At 43.4% G+C, this 17,891-nt stretch overlaps 1 long non-coding RNA gene across 1 annotated transcript; it reads right to left on the bottom strand.

Annotated features, from left to right (window-relative positions):
• Window positions 1-5,942: 5,942 nt before the first annotated feature.
• LOC310750737 lies at window positions 5,943-17,873 on the bottom strand. Its single transcript, XR_014542209.1, has 3 exons — window positions 17,653-17,873; window positions 16,677-16,772; window positions 5,943-6,249 (listed from the first exon to the last, which is right to left on the bottom strand). It is a non-coding gene; the product is annotated as an uncharacterized lncRNA (long non-coding RNA).
• Window positions 17,874-17,891: the final 18 nt, after the last annotated feature.

The following is a 17,891-nucleotide window of genomic DNA, read 5'->3' as shown; positions in this document are numbered from 1 at the left end:
TGAGTGGATTTTTGTTTAACTTTTATATGTTGATATTATTATTTTATACTATTCTAATGATTGTTGAATGTTACTTTTTTGATGGAGGTTGCCTATTTTAAAGTTATGTTTTATTATCACATTTTTGTATTGCATTAGATTGTTATGAGATGTACATTTTTTGTTTCTTCAGCTTGTAAACCGCCTTGAGTATTGTAAGATAGAAAGGCGGTATACAAATTAAAAAGGATGATGATGATGATTCCCTGTCCCCAAAGCACTGAAGGTAAGTATCTGCTCTATAACCCCACCAAAGGATATATACTTACATTGAAAACCATGCTTCGTGGTCCATCTAAAGCAGCTTCAATTGGGTTTTGTACACATAATCATTTACTCTGGCTCATGGGTGCTCCTGTCACTGGTGTTTGAATCCAAGTGTACACAGTGTTAGCTATAATTCATATGTATTGTGTCGATTCTTGAGAAATACTGCTGATTGATTTGTTTTCTGTCAAACCAGCTTCTATTCAGTTTGAACATGTAAGCTGTGGCTATGCTGAAGTGTGTACATTTGAAACAGTCATTGCACATTTGCAGATGATGGCTTCATAGGGGTTCTGGTGTGTGTTGAGGCATGGGGGAACAAACAACTGGTATGTAATGTATACCCTCCAAAATTTCTCCGATGAAAATAGGAATGTCCTATTCAACAACAACAACAACAATACCCCATCCATCTGACTTGGGTTGCCCCAACCACTCTGGGTGGCTTCCAAGATATATAAATACAACATCCTATGGGAAAGCGAGACTTTCTGGGATCAAATCGGAAACCGGGGACAGATTCTGTAAATCTGGGACTGTCTCTGGAAGATAAGGACACTTGGAGGGTCTGTGTGGAGAAACAAATCAAGCAATTCAGTAATGGTGTGTATAGTAGTTTAAAACGCAACATGAGGTGCAGCAAGGAGGAACACCTCTGCTGCATTTTAAGCTGCTGATGTGTACATACTCCCTACTCTCTTGACTGGCAGCTAGAGCTTGGCCCATGAACAAGAGATGCCAGAAATTAAACATAAGGCCTTATGCATGAAGCTCACGTGTTCCACCACACATGATGCCTCTAGAGGAAATGGATGTTCAATGATACTGGAAAGCTGCTTAGTACCGGGGAATGGGACTGGGCTTCAGTTATAATAATCCTGCTGATGTACTTTGATAATAAGAGTACTGAGTGTATCCATGTGTTTTCTTGTTTGAAACCACAAATGAATCCACCAATGAATAGAGCCTGCCTCATTCTTACACTGTAGCTTCTTGCTACAGATTCCTGAGTACTTAAAAGCATCTGAGCACAAGGAACAGAAATGAAATATATTGAAGGGTGAAATATATTGAAGGGTGTGTGTGCGTTTTCTTATGTCAATATTCTACAATCTTAATCTGGTTTAATGTCATACAGATCAGAAGTCCTAATCAGTTTGGCAAGTACGGAATGAACAGAGTGAGGAACATAGCTTTTCCCATCATGGTGCTGCATCTACTAAAAAGTGCTTAATAACCTTAACCTTAATAACACAAGACATTCTGTGTATTCTATCTATCCACTTACAGTAATGGAAAATGAACTGTTTCCCCCCCACAGCAGTCTCAGAAAACTCAGACATCATTTGAAACGAGGCAAAAAGAATCAGCTCTGTCAATTATGATCTAAAAGGTGATGGCTAGGAGGATATCAAGAACGGAAACTTCACACTGGAAGGGAATTCCTGATAAGGATTCAGAGCTAAAAAGCAGTCCAGCACAAAGCTGATCAGTAGGGCAGAGAACAAAATTCACCTTTAGACCCTGAATAATTAGGGGAAATCCTCCAGGAAGCGACAAAGGAATGTGTCTGTGTATATACACACATACCTTTGTTCCAACAGTGTGCGTTTTTGAGCCCAAACCCATGAAAGACAGTATCTGGCTGCAGTTCAGGAAGCTGCAACTGAACTCCTGTAATCATAGTTCTTCAAATGCAGAAAAACAATAATAAACTTACTTTATGAACTACCATGAGGTAGGTTTCCAAGAGCAAGACACTTAATTCATTGCAAAAAATGGGGTGGGGGAGAGAGGGGCTGGCCCGCTGAGCTCTTTTTTCAATCTTGGCTACCCTGAAGTGATTTAATTCAGGGTTGCTGGCCTAAAGAAAAAGCTCATCTGCCATTCACTACTAGAGAGGAAACAGCAAGACTGAAGAGGAGAAAGGTGACTTGGCTTGGGAGTTGTCATGGCTGCCTGGGTAAAAATATGGAACATATGATGACAACATATATATGCAGAATAGGAGGGCTGGGTGGGTAGAGGGCATTGGAGAGAGTAGTGATGTGTAAAAGGAGGAGCTCAATGGGACCATGTGTGCGCCCTAAGGAGAATCAGAGCAAAAAAAATGCAGGTTTTTATATGGTTAACTCATTCTGTACACCTAGTTAATGGTTTGGGGAAACAATATTTGCTAGCCGCTTTTCTCAGAATATCTATACTGTATAGAAGATGGCATTTACAGTGGGATGGGGTTCCAAGGATGGGGTTCTCACCCTGCCAAACAGGAAAAACCTCTAGTAACTTAATGGAATTACTCTCATCCTGTGGGAAAGCCTTTGCAGGAAATGCTTTCTTGTACACTACTAAACAATGCTTTGGTGTCCTCCAAGAAACCCATTTGTCATCCACTGGGGCTCACTGAAAGTTGAAATCTCTGGCTCTTTGTTCTAGCTAATTTTCCCCATTCCTCTAACACCCACACAGTCCATTCTTAAAGAGATTCTTCTGGGATCAATCCAGTCTGCTCAGAGTGAAACAGAACCTTCTTTTCTGGCTGCTGACCTGAGGTTTGGCTTACAGTTTAACCCTTACAATGCATATTCTCCTTGTATGCTAGATAGTGGCACTCGGAGTCTGTCTTCTTTTATCCTAAGATTTGCCTCTGGGTTCAGTTTTGTCTCCCAGACTGTAATGGCTTTAGGGGTTGCTTGTGCGTAAGTTGCCGCCGCTCTGGGCTAGGTTGGCTGGTTAAACCATTTCTCGCTGGACAGCCATCCACTCTGTGGCTGTTCAGTCGCTGGCAGAATCCGTCAGTGGGCGTTTCTTAAACCTTTTCCAACATAAAAGTTGTTTGACGCCCAGTCTCCTCCTACTCTCCCTGCGCGGAAGTCTTCTGCGCAGGGAAGGCGTGGGTAGCGGAGGACCTGTGCTGTCCCCGCTGGTGTCCAGTGAAGAGTCCCCGAGCCTGCTCTCTGCTTCCCCCATTGGCCCCCCTCTATCCCTGGTGTAGCGCTGATTTTCTTCCCCAACAGGAGACTTGCCTCTCTCCCTGCTTGGCCCCTCTCCAGCATCGTTGTGGGGCCTCGCCTCCTCCTCTAGTTCCGATGGCAGTTCCCTGACACAGACTATTTAGCAATGTACAATAGTTTGGATATTTTGGGCAATGTGCTATCAGTATGCTGACTACACCCAGCACTGCTTCTCTTCTTCATTTGATGCAAGTGAAGCAGTGATATTGCTTAACAAGTGGTTGAAAACTAGTGTTTGATTGTATGAAAGCAAGTACAGTGGTACCCCGGGTTACATACACTTCAGGTTACAGACTCCGCTAACCCAGAAATAGTGCTTCAGGTTAAGAACTTTGCTTCAGGATGAGAACACAAATTGTGCTCCGGCGGTGTGGCAGCAGCAGGAGGCCCCATTAGCTAAAGTGGTGCTTCAGGTTAAGAACAGTTTCAGGTTAAGGACGGACCTCCGGAACGAATTAAGTACTTAACCCGAGGTAACACTGTAAACAAAAGCTTGGTTCAGATAAAACACATTTGCTCATGTTGGGTAATCCAATAAACCAGAATGCTGGTGGTTTTACCTGCTGTGGATTAAATCACTCTTAAGGAATAGGCTTTTTATATATTTTTTCTAAATACTCAGAGACTAGCTGTCACCTGAAATGAATTTTTCAACTTCATCTACCACGGCAGCTGTATACTCTCCTGGAAAAAGAGGGACTCTTCAAACTTGACACATGCTTTTTGTACCTAGATTCTAAATGAGACTACTGCACTGTACTCTACGTGTGGCTGGCCTTGAAGACAACCTGGAAATTTCAACTGACTCCAAAAGCACTTGCACTCTATGCCTGAGGTGCTGAAAAACTCAGTTCTTTTTGAAAAGGAAATTTCTACTCTAGGATTCTGGAGCACAGGACCATTCTAGATTTTTGAAAGAGTTTTATTTCTTCTTTATGCAACCACCATCTCTATGTATCCTTCACCAATCACTACATGAAGCAGATTACACTCGTAATAAAATCCATCCACAAGCAAACTTGTTTTCTCATGCCTACTTATCAGAGTAGCTTGAAAGCCAGGCGATGCTTGCTCACAGTGTCAAAACAAAGAACAGATCGTGAAGGGGTGATTCCTGTTGAGTTTTGTAGCCACATCCCTTTTCAGTTGCTGGTGCTGCAATCTTCCCCTTTCCCTTTCATAGCTCCATATTTTGTAACAACCTCAGAGAAACGGACAGCTGAGGAAAAGCCAGCTCAGATGACAAAGCAATGAAAGAAGCGGGTAAACTGGAAATGCAGCAGGACAAATATCAGCCACCTGCCCATCAGTGACAGATTTGCAGGGTTTAGCCACCAGCTGGGCGTCGTCGTCCCCCCCCCCATCAACTTTCACCAGCTTTGCCTGCCTTTTTGCTCCTTCCACAGCTGGGGCCCCTCCATCCTCTCTCTGGATAACAAGGCACCTGCTCTTTTCCTTCAGCTATCCAGAGTTTCCACCACCGTTTCAAACACGTCGTAGCGGTTAGGCAAAAACAGTTAGATTTGCACGTTTCTGCTGCTCCTAAGACAAAACACAGATTAGCGCATGGCACCAAAATAATTTTCTTAGAAGCGCTATATTTTTAAAATCTTTTGCTGAATGGTTGGGCATGCTAGGGGCATGGATCCATGCTGGTACTTATCTCTTAAAAGTGTGGCTGAATGTTCAAATTGCAGTCAATATTTTGTAGGGCTCATGATCAACCACATCCTACACAGCAGTTTTGAATCACATGTATACATGATTGTGTTTGCAAGTCTCCTACACCAGTGGGCAGGGGGGGGGCAGATGCCTTCATATGGTTTACGTTTCAAATTGGATCAAAGCTGGTTGGAGGCATAGCTGTCAAGTTTTCCCTTTTCTTGCGAGGAATCCTATTCAGAATAAGGGAATTTCCCTTAAAAAATGGGAAACGTTGACAGCTAAGCCAAGTTGGGGGGAAGTGCATCAAAACACAGTACATTCTCAAAAAACTTCAGGATAGATGTGGATCGTGGCTAATGTCATGTGTTCACTGCTTCAAAAACCAGTGGTGGGAGCGAACTGGATGCAGAGGAAATGTGACTGTGTACACACCCACTGGGATGAATTGTGTAGACCCCTGTGCAAATTTTGGTGGGTTTTGTGTTAGAAAAATGTAATATTCATGCAATAAAAGCATAACATTGAGCATTTAATACCCATGCAGGTCTTATGCAAAGACTACCAAATAATAGTCATTGAACAGCTGCCACTAAACCACTTTTAAATTGCCATTTTAGTGATAGTGCTGGGATACTTCTGGCCACGCAGATATTGCCAACCATGACAAGTTTTTAAAGCACTTGGAGAGAAACTGTTTTGTCTTTGCTAGAAGACCAAGTCACACTTTCCTACAATAGATGCTATTGCCTGGAATTCTGGCAATTCTCAGTGCCAACTGCCAGAGGCTGTTCTCTTCCAGGGCTCTGCCCGCATAAATATAAGCATAAATGACTCCTAATGAAATTAGATAATGGAGGCTGGTAATTTGAGAATGAAGCATGAGGCAGATCTGGGAAGTTCATTCAATTCTCAAAATCAAAAACAACAGTAAATCAGAGTCATCTGAGTCAAACAAGCATGTAGGAAACAGTGCACTATATTCTTGAAGCAAGGATGACACAGCTGTAAAGGGACAGCTGTTGATTTGTTTTCCAAGCAAATGAGTGTGTGCCCACCTTCAGCAACTGCCTGAAACAAGAACCAGCTTTGCAAAGGAACTTGGAGTGAGGCAATGCTTGACGGTACTTTCCAAGCAGTAGGAAGTTGAGTGTCCTTCTGTTCTGCTGCAGGCCTTCAGCAGCTGCATGTTAACTGAGTCGCCTTGTTATTTCCAGCTTATTGCCAAGAGCTGCACTCATGCTTTTGTAAGAGAGATTCCCAGATCCTGTGATGTAAGCAGTTATGACAGAGTGAAATAACAACCTCTTATCATGACTCAGGTATTGTACTGCAGCTTTGGGGATACAGCTGACACATGAGGACTCTCCTGTGTGAGTGTCTGAGGGCCCTGCTCCTTCCTGCCACTTACCACCTGGCCCAGGGTGGGGCCTGAAGCCTCACAAGGACTGCTGTGCTCTGCTGCCCAGGAGGACTCTCCTGTGTGAGTGCCTGAGGGCCCTGCTCCTGGCACTCACTACCTGGCCCTGGGCGGGGCCTGACAGGCCTCACAGGGACGGTTGCTGTCACTACTGCTGCTGCCCAGGGGGATCCGGAGGGGCGCAGAGTTCTTTTTAAAATGTTTTAAAATTTTCCTTTTCCTTTTTTGTATATGCGGGGATGGGGATGGGGTGGGATGGATGTTTAGTTGGGAATTTGTTTGATTTTGATGGATTTGTAATTTTTACGGTTTTTATTTGTATTGTTTTTTGTTTTCTGGGTTTTTTTTATTGTTTTAAGGTCTTATTTTGTTCTTAAGGGGAGGGGTCAGGGCTGCCGGGGAGTGGGTCCCAGCCAACAAAATGGCTGGGGCATGTTCCACATAGGGGGATGCGCTGGGACAACTGATCTCAGTGATCACGGGTAGGAGGAGGAGTTACGCTAAGACCAGACCATGTCATTACAGAGGAGGCAGGTTTAGTCGTTGTCTGAGGACTATCCCTGCCTCCGGGTCTGGTCCTGACCGGACGGATACTAGAATCAGCAAGGGATACCCACATGACCTGAAGGTGCTGCTGTGCAATGCCAGGTCAATGATTCATAAGACCACTGCCATCCATGACTTGATCATGGATGGAGGATTTGACCTGGCATGTGTAACAGAGACTTGGTTGGATGAAGCAGATGGGCCTGTTCTTGCCGCTGCTTGTCCACCAGGTTTCTCTTACGCACAGCAACCCAGGCCTTGTGGACGGGGGGGGGGGGGTTGCAGTGATTTTTAGGAAGTCATTAGTTTGCACCAGGCATCCTATTGGGAAGACCCAGTTCTCTGAGTGCATGTTCTGGAAGTTGGGCAATAGGGGCAGTACAGGATTCCTTTTGGTGTACCTCCGAGACCAGGGAGAAGAGTCGGTGGAGGAAGATTGGAAGAAATTTAAAGACTATTTACAGAAACATTGTAAAATTAACCCCTGGGCTCTCACTTGTGGGGTGCCTCAGGGTTCTGTCCTCTCCCCCATGCTTTTCAACATCTACATGCAGCCGCTGGGAGAGATCATCAGGGGGTTTGGGCTGGGTGTTCATCAGTATGCGGATGATACCCAGCTCTACCTCTCTTTCAAATCAGAACCAGTGAAGGCGGTGACGGTCCAGTGTGAGTGTCTGGAGGCGGTTGGAGGATGGATGGCGGCTAACAGATTGAGGTTGAATCCTGACAAGACAGAAGTACTGTTTTTGGGGGATAGGAGGCGGGCAGGTGTGGAGGATTCCCTGGCCCTGAATGGGGTAACTGTGCCCCTGAAGGACCAGGTGTGCAGCCTGGGAGTCATTTTTGACTCACAGCTGTCCATGGAGGCACAGGTTAAATCCGTGTCCAGGGCAGCTGTGTACCAGCTCCATCTGGTACGCAGTCTGAGACCCTATCTGCCTGCGGACTGCCTCGCCAGAGTGGTGCATGCTCTGGTTATCTCCTGGTTGGACTACTGCAATGCGCTCTACGTGGGGCTACCTTTGAAGGTGACCCAGAAACTACAACTAATCCAGAACGCAGCAGCCAGACTGGTGACTGGGAGCGGCCACCGAGACCATATAACACCGGTCTTGAAAGACCTACATTGGCTCCCAGTACGTTTCCGAGCACAATTCAAAGTGTTGGTGCTGACCTTTAAAGCCCTAAACGGCCTCGGTCCAGTATACCTGAAGGAGCGTCTCCACCCCCATCGTTCTACCCGGACACTGAGGTCCAGCACCGAGGGCCTTCTGGCGGTTCCATCACTGCGAGAAGCCCAGTTACAGGGAACCAGGCAGAGGGCCTTCTCGGTAGTGGCGCCCTCCCTGTGGAACGCCCTCCCATCAGATGTCAAAGAGAACAACAACTACCAGACTTTTAGAAGACATCTGAAGGCAGCCCTGTTTAGGGAAGCTTTTAATGTTTGATGTATCACAGTATTTTAAAATTCTTTTGGAAGCCGCCCAGAGTGGCTGGGGAAGCCCAGCCAGATGGGCGGGGTATAAATAATAAATAAATTATTCAAAACAAAAAAACAAAAAAAATTCCTTCCAGTAGCACCTTAAAGACCAACTAAGTTAGTTCTTGGTATAAGCTTTCGTGTGCATGCACACTTCTTCAGATACACTGAAACAGAAGTTGCCAGATCCTTCTATATAGTGAGAAAGTGGGGAGGGGTATTACTCAGAAGGGTTGTGGGAATGGGTGATTGGCAGATAGCTGTGATGAGCCTGTTGACGACTCTTAACAACTGCAATAGGTCTTACAGGAAAAAGCAAGGGGTGAGAAGGTGAAAAATGGCTTTGTCATGTATAATGAGATAAGAATCCAATGTCTTTGTTCAGACCAGGTCTCTCCATGGTTTTAAGTTTGGTAATGAGTTGCAATTCAGCAGCTTCTCTTTCCAGTCTATTTCTGAAATTCCTTTGTAGTAATACAGCTACTTTGAGATCTTGTATAGAATGTCCTGGGAGATTGAAGTGTTCTCCTACTGGTTTCTCTGTCTTGTGATTCTTGATGTCCGATTTATGTCCGTTTATTCTTTGGCGTAAGGTTTGGCCTGTTTGTCCAATGTTTGTCAAATGCCAACAGTGTCCTTCAGCTCTCTATATTGGACAAACAGGCCAATTGGATTCTTATCTCATTATACATGACAAAGCCATTTTTCACCTTCTCACCCCTTGCTTTTTCCTGTAAGACCTATTGCAGTCGTTAAGAGTCGTCAACAGGCTCATCACAGCTATCTGCCAATCACCCATTCCCACCACCCTTCTGAGTAATACCCCTGCCCACTTTCTCACTATATAGAAGGATCTGGCAACTTCTGTTTCAGTGTATATGAAGAAGTGTGCATGCACACGAAAGCTTATACCAAGAACTAACTTAGTTGGTCTTTAAGGTGCTACTGGAAGGAAATTTTTTTGTTTTTTTGTTTTGACTATGGCAGACCAACACGGCTACCTATCTGTAAATAAATTATTATTATTATTATTATTATTATTATTATTATTATTATTATTATTATTATTATACCTATCTCATGGTGTGCAGGGTCACCTTATAAACTGGAGTCTCCAGACTTTAAATGTCTAGGAAAAGGGGGAAGGCAGGTGAGGAGAGGAAAGCAGCAGTAATATGGGAAGGAACTTTAACCTGGGGCCGCTGAGAATGGCCCAGAGCCATGCAAAGACTCTATTATTATTATTGTTGTTGTTGTTGTTGTTGTTGTTGTGGCTCTTTGGGATTGGTCATCCATATTTTTAGTGGACCAATACCTGGTGTTATCTGTTCTGTCCATTTTCAGCTGTATCGATGGCCAGGAGGGCTATGCTGATTTAATTATGTGGTTTTATTTTGTTGTAAACTGCCTTGAGCTGTGTTCCCTGCACTGGAAAGACAGGGTATAAATTCTCTCAAATTTATGACTGGAATACAGATGTACTATAGCTACAAGAAATTTCAGAGCATGATGTCTCTGTCTGTACTCAGTCCTCCAAGCTGAGTGCTGAATTCTAAAATGTCCTTTGCTCTCTTGGCTGGGAAAAGTGCCACCAATAATATTTTCTGTTTGAGACCTGCCTATCAAATACAATGTCCAGTTTGGAAGTGAAATGTTAGGTTCAGGGAGAATCCACTGCATGCAGGAGGAAGTTATGAATGGGACTGGAATGAAGAGCCAAAAAGCCCCTCCATTTAAGCAGATAGAGGTGCCATGGTACACAGAATGGCCACTTCCAGGCTGTGACTATTTTCAGGTGGACTTCAATCACATAAACACAATCCAGGTTGTACAGGCTGATTTAGCACTCCGGGTTGATTTAGTACTCTTGTTCAACAAGCCTACTTCTCCCTGCCCCCGCTCCCCGGTCTTTTTGCCATAAGGAAACTGATGGGGAAAGTATGGGATGACAGTTACTTGACATAATGTCATATAAGCTCCACAAGACCAAACCAGAATGAATGCTGAATAAATAGATAGCGTTGTCTATGCTCCCTGCAAATGTCGTGCAAACAAAATCAGCATGACTGCTCAATAAACTGGTCAACTTGAAGTGACCAGTGACAGAAAACAGTGTTAAGGAACAGAAAAGAAAGCATAAAGATTTAGAGGAGCATTTCAGAAACAAATCCTAGCTTGTCCTGGGATGCCTCTTATATGCTTCATTTCCCCCAGCTCAACAGCCTGCCACAAATAAAACTGAATGAAATGGACAGAGGCCATCTTTCTTTCTTTTTTTAGGGATCACAAATCCAAACATTACCATAAATGCCGAAAGCATCTCCAGCTCTGTTACGTTGTAAAGGGGTGTGTGAGATGAGGAGCAGGGGAGGATGGCACAAGCAGAAACAAATGTATGAAATTAGAGGAGAAAAGACAATCACACCAAAGAAATCCACAAAATGAAAACTGAGGGGAGTAAGTTCATATCAACATGAAAACAGAGACTGTTATGGTGAGAACTGAAGAGATTGGCTCATTGATAATTTAACAGGATTATAAATAAATGCAATCTGGTGCCTTTTTTGGTAGCTGCATTGACTGCACGACTCAGATTATTAGAATAATGATAGTGTGAGTGTTGTGTATACAGACAGTAATGATGGTATCTTTGAATGGAGAAATACAGCTGTGGTTTTGTTTAAACAGCCTACAGGCTACATTTTCTCCCCCTCTCCTTGAGTACACTGTTAAGTACTAAGAGCATGTGTTGTGGATGTTGGGTAGTGTTTTCCCTTTGGCCTTTTAGTCAATAATAAACAGTATAAGAGCCAATTGCAAGCTCATGTGTAGCAATGAAGCTGTTGTGTGTAGTGTAATAATTTTAGACCAGGGGATTTCAATGTATAGCTGGCCTCTCTAAGTATAGAGGGAACAGATGTTCAACCCCTCAAGAAAACAATGAAGATCAAAATGAAGGCAACAGTTTGGCTAGTACAACTAATTCTTGTTTTATGGCCAGGAAAAGGCAGATCAAAGAAGAAAGCAGAGAGCATGGATAAAACTGTAATGACACATGAAGTGTGTATTATCAGTCTTGCCACCCACATTGCAGTCAAAATACTTTCCCCTGCTCTCCCACCAGATCACTTGTGCATCCCAAACTTCACTAGCAAGCTTATTGGCTCTCCATGTTGGATGGTTACTGTTACAAAGTCATAGTGTACTACAGAGCTTTCCAAACCTTTCATGTTGGTGACATACTTTTTAGGCATGCATCATTTCGTGACACAGTTATTCAGTTTTACTAGCAAAACAGTGGTTAAACTAACCCCTTTCCAGCCACGAGAGGAGCACAGGGAGCGTTCACGCTACACACTGCAGCCGACACACTAACGTGTCACGACACACAGTTTGGAAAGCTCTGCTGTACTACATGTCCTTGTCCAGGCACGAGCCCCCTTACTCTTTCTCTATGTTGCTGTTTGTCTTGCTACACTGCTGTAATTATCGAGAGGTATAAAAGATTAACAACAAATCTCCTTAAAATACATAAATTGAAACTGTGTGTGAACACAGTTAACATATCCATGACAAGGAGTGGTATTTGGGACCATATTTTGTCCCCTTCCCCCAAGAGAAATGACATCCTGGAACCACCAGGAGACTATTGCTTACACTAGCAGGGCAGTGAGTCAAATCTTACCTAGGAAGACTCTTGCTCTGTCTACAATTTCAAGAACCATGCTTTTATACTGTAATATTTAAGAAGAATTTTCCATACAACTAGCTTAAGAGGTATTCAAGAGTTGCAAAACTGCAAAACACATTGTCCACAGCCACACTAAGGATATGATCAACAACCGTCCACAGTGAACTGTGGAGGATGCTCTCCTAACTGAGCAAGTGAGAGGATCTTCTGCTCTCTTTCCCATAGAACATTTTTCTCCTTCCCTTCCCTTAAAAAGCCCTCTGCTTGAGGGTCTTGCTCAAAGAGCTCGGAGCTTTTCATCACTGACTTCAGAGCTCAATGGGTGTGGAAAGCTGCTCTCCAGAGACCCTAAGTGCTAACCCTGCAGTTTGCCTTACAGTTTACATACAGATTCTTAACCTGTTGCTTTCAGTATTGTGGGGAAAGGAATGCCAAGCCCTGAGCACTTGTGTTTGGAATCAGGGAAAGGAATGTAAGCTTGATTCCTTGAAGTGAGCCTCTTGGGGTGGCACTGGAATAGTTATGGATGCTTGGAAAGCAACACAAAAATGTTAATTTCCAAGCAAGAATGGGCCCCGAATGAGGGGTTGTCTCTGTGTGTTTGTGTTGAGGAGGGTCATGCCTCAAGAGAAGAAATTTAAAGCATGACACATAATGTAATGCTTGGGATGAGAGCATAAATCTTGCTGCAGCATGGCTGTACTGAGCTATGGGCAGGTGCTGAGCTTACTGCCACCACCATGATGAAGCACTGCAACCCACACACCCCTCCCCAATCCGCTTTTATTGCAGGCCTTCATATAATCTTATCCATATGTATTATGTTCAAATATGTCTTACGTTATGGAGCTCAGGTCTTGAAATGCTGCCAATACACCTTTGTTCTCTTTATCTGCTGTGTCCCACTCCCATCCCACTTCAGTCCTGGTACTCACTATATGTCTCATGATATACCTTATGGAGAGGATGTCAATCTATATTATGTGCACAAATGTTTTCCAGTAGCTAGGACAAGACCTTGCTGTGCTAAATTTCATCTGTGGCTCTGAGTGTTAGAAACTGAGATATGAAAGGTAGGAGCTAAATGGCACCTTAAACCTAGATTATGGGCACAACAACAGAATGTCCAGGCATGATTTTTATATAACAAGAATACAAAGCTGAAAATGAATGAATATTCTGAAGAGGGTCTCTTTCCCAGTCTTCAGAGAGTAGCTGGAAGTGGAGAGGCAGGAAAAGGTCCTCCTTTCCTTCCACTCTGCAGTTTTAATCTGAAATCTTAGGTGCACTACTGTGCCCAGAGCTGAGAAACTGCTCACACTAATGAAATTCCCTGTCACAAAATGCACCTAGAACAATGGGAGTTTCGAACACTGGCTCTGAGGTTTAAGCTGTTTTCATAAATGATGCACCAGGTTTTTTTGTCTCCCCTTCCTGCATCTGCAGTTCAGATGTAAAAAACTGGATGGATGGATATAAATATATTGGCTAAATGTCCATCTGAATTTAAAGTGTCTTTCATTCACTTTCTATCCATCAGGCTTTATGTTCCAGCACACAGTATAGAAAGGAATCAGCCTAGTCATATCTGCATGGGCCATTTCTTTAAATAATGTTCCCCGTTTTGTTTATGATTTAAAATAATAGCAAAGGAAATTGTGCTATGAAGAACTGCTCTTATATCTTGGCTTATTCTTTCAATCTAATTGGTGTAAATACTCAGTTCAAGTTTGTTTTCTACAGCTAATGAAGAAAACAGGACAAATGTGATAATATGCAGCCCTGCCTTTAAGACCAGGGCATCTGGCTTTAAACAAGACTCAGATTCTGTTAAATCAATTAAGCTTTGACTCTACTAGACTTTGGAGAAAGGGCACCTGCACAAATAGAGTACAAACAGCTCTTCATAATGGAAAAATACAAACACCAAAGAACACCAGGAAAGCAGAGCTGGGGGGAAGCAGCAGACAAGACGGCTTTGGGAGCAATAGGAGAATGTTGCTAGGGACGCCACTGTAGAGAACACTGCGCTGCAGGACTGAAATGAAGCCAAGATATTTTTCCATTACCTTGGCCCAAAGTCATGATTAACCCTATGACTTCCCTGTCTAAAACAATCTCTTTCAGTACAGTTGAGAGATTTTGATGCTTCAGGATAGGCACTTTTGCATCCCAGCTAAACCACAAATGTGGAAAATTATACTCATAAGAAGGCATACTGTTTCATGTGTTTTTCAATAACCACAATTTTCTGCAGAAAGGTTGTGGGGTTTTTTTGTACCAGAAGCAAAACCTAGAGGGAATAAATCCACACTCTGCCCCACACTAGAGTACATATTGGGGGGGGGGGGAATTGCCTGAACAAGTGATTGTCTGTACATGATACAAGGACAAAATGAATTAAGACAAGTCTGGCTGTTGAATCATCACATATCATAACTCCTAGCAACAAACAAACAGAAGGAGGGACTTTTCGTATCAGGTCTTCTACTGGAGGCTTATTGTATGCTTCTTACTGCAAATACTTTTCTGAAGAAGCTAAAACAACTCATGAATTCTGGAAGGAATGGTAAAATGTTCCATTCTGTTCCAGTCATAACACTTTCTGAAGTAATGTCAACTGCTGTCAAAATAATGTATATAAACAGTTTGAAACAAAAAAAAGATGGAAAACAAGAACTATTCTAAAATAATATGTTTTGGTTGACTGCAAATAAACTGTCATATAACTTCCTTGCTTTCTTTCCACTGCCAGAGGGAAAAAGTTTATATATTCCTTGGAGCTTCTCTTGCCTATTAAATAATAAATGTTGCTACTACCTTTTTTATTATTATTGTTTACATCATTTCTATACAGTGGTACCTCTGGTTGCAAATGGGATCCATTCCGGAGGCCCGTTCACAACATGAGCAGAAGGCAACCTGCAGCGGTGCGTCTGTGCACACGCGGGTTGCGATTCGCTGCTTCTGCGGATGCGCACAATGTCATTTTGCACGCCTGCGTGAGCAGCAAAACCCGGAAGTAACCCTTTCTGGTACTTCTGGGTCGCCGCGGGACGCAACCTGAAAAAACGTAACAAGAAGCAAACGTAACATGAGGTATGACTGTATTGCACAATGTATTACAAATATCTAAGTGGTGTACAGAAAACTGAAGTGACAACTTAAACAAGTTGTGGTCAGTGTGGGAAAGCAAAAGGTAGATGGACCTTTCATACGATTGAGCAGGGCTCCTCCTTACGTTCTAAAATCTCTTTTGCTAAAGCAAATGGAAGGAAATCTGTGGTGATAACCTTTTGCCAGGACAAATAGAAAGGCATCGGTTTTGATAACCTTGCTACAACTTTTGGAAGGTACAAATCTCAGCAAACAGGAAAAGAGGCTGCTTTTGTTTTGCTTTTTTGCAATTTAGCCTTGAATGAATTTAATAGCAATTTAGCCTTGACTTCTTGCTCAGACAATCAGCATTTGTAGCTTTTTCTAATTTTCCCCAAACACGCACAAGACGGATCAAATTTCCTACTAGGTTTAATTTAAAACTTGGCAGAACAGGTTTTATGACCCTAAGTACTGAACAAGCATTTTTTTAAAAAGAAAGAAAAGGTGATCAGTGCAACCCCTCATGGTGGGCTAACAACCAAGCATATATGCTTGCCCTTGTAGCTAAAGCACCTCTGTCACAGGTAAACAGCACCCAGACATTGCAGGTGTGTGTGTGTGTGTGTGTGTGTGTGTGTGTGTGTGTGTAGGGCTGTTGATGTGAGAAAGGAAGCATAATATGTGGTGAACAAAGAATAGCCTTCAAACTGAATTAGGTTATCAGGTCTCCTGAGGTTCAGAGTACAGAACTTGAGTCCTCAAGGGTAGTCCTTGTGGAAAATGGAGCACTACTTGGGGAAGAAAGCTCATGCCATTCTTAATGTGGTATAGGTAATTGACAGGGATGCGGGTGGCGCTGTGGTCTAAACCACTGAGCCTCTTGGGCTTGCTGATTGGAAGGTTGGCAGTTTGAATCCCTGGAACGGGGTGAGCTCCTGTTGCTCCGTCCCAGCTCCTGCCAACCTAGCAGTTTGAAAGCATGCCAGTGCAAGTAGATAAATAGGTACCACTGCAGTGGGAAGGTAAACGGCGTTTCCGTGCGCTCTGGCACTTATCATGGTCCTCCGTGCGCCAGTAGCGGTTTAGTCATGCTGGCCACATGACCTGGAAAACTGTCTGCGGACAAACACCGGCTCCCTCGGCCTGAAAGCAAGATGAGTGCCGCAACCCCATAGTCGCCTTTGACTGGACTTAACCATCCAGGGGTCCTTTACCTTTAAGGCAATTGAGTTAGCACTATGAAGGCCTGGGTTCAAATGCCCACTCATCCAGGAAGCTCACTGGATGACCTTGGTCCATTCCCTCCCTCTTAGCTTAACCTCTTAGCCACAATCTTGTTGTGGGGATAAAATGTGGGGCGTAAGAGAGCAATGTAGCACCACCTTGAGCTCCTTGGAAGAACATTATATAACTAGATTAAATTTCATTTAAAAAGGCTTTAAAAAGCAGGATAACTACTTTCATTCCTGCTTCCAGAGATCATTTGCTATGCTATGTGCATGTTCACATCTCAGTCAGTCTATCCCACAATGAGAGGAACAGAGAACGCCAGGGCTGGAACAAACTGGAGATATAAAAAGATGGTTTATATTTATGTGGAATTTCCAGGCTCACAGGTAGTCTACCTCAGGAAACTGGTAGGAGAGACTGGGGGGGGGGGGGGGAAGGCAGGGAGACAGCTGTTGATTCCATGTCTTGCTTGGGGGCTGCTGAACTAGACAGGCCTTTGTGTTAACTTTAAAAGTGCATAAGAGACAATTCTGCAGGGTGGGGATGCCATAATATATGTTTCTGCTTCCTTAACCCAATATTTAACCCTTATCTTCCAAAGTCTCTGAAGCAAGGGCTTTTTACAAAGCAAGCATTTTAAGTCAATATCTTTCCCAGAGTTCCCTTCTGCATTAGAATTGTTTTGAATATATATATTTATTACTTGTTTGCCACCCTGGACTCCTTTGGAAGGGCAGGATATCAATGTAATTAATAAATGCATCCTGTTTCTGCCTACTCAGAAGTAAACCCCGAGTTTAAAGGGACTTACTCCCACATAAGCATAGCCAAGGGAGGGGGAGGGAGGCAACTGCACCCCAATCAGTAAAAAGCAATGCAAATAAATACAAATCTTAGGTTCTACCCCCCCCCCCCGCCAACAAAAGCCCCCAGGAAAATCCTAGCTATGCCCATGTACTCCCAGGAAAATGTACAGCCTAAAACCCCAAAACTTTGGGTCAGACCTTGAGACCTCAGTAAGGACCTCCCCCCCAACTTTTAAACATCTGCTGAAGACTTCAATTCCATCAGGCTTATGCAGGCAATTAAAAATACGTCCTTTCACAATAGTTAGCTGTTTTTTAACATTTCCTGTGGATTTTAATTGTATGCTTTTGTGTATCACTGGTGTCTGATGTTTTACATGGGGCAAAGAAAGGCAGACCTTTACACATGGCAAAATTACTGGTTTCCTCTGGATTTTCCTTCTATATAAAAGAAACGCGTTGTTTCTCTCACTCTATTTTGTTAATAACGTTATCAAAATAGCACTTTCAATGAAATAGCAGACAGGATTCGTTCTTCACTATTTAAAGGCTACAAAAAAAATCCCTCCCCCCGAAAGGGTGTTGGGCGGGGAAATGAGCTCTTTCCTTCGGTTTGCAAGCTGAGCTCCTTTCACAA

The sequence above is a fragment of the Podarcis filfolensis genome (assembly GCF_964270895.1).
Source record: "Podarcis filfolensis genome assembly, chromosome: 15".
Classification (NCBI taxonomy): domain Eukaryota; kingdom Metazoa; phylum Chordata; class Lepidosauria; order Squamata; family Lacertidae; genus Podarcis; species Podarcis filfolensis.
Note: the sequence above shows the minus strand (reverse complement) of the source record. Positions and strands in the feature narration are given on the sequence as shown.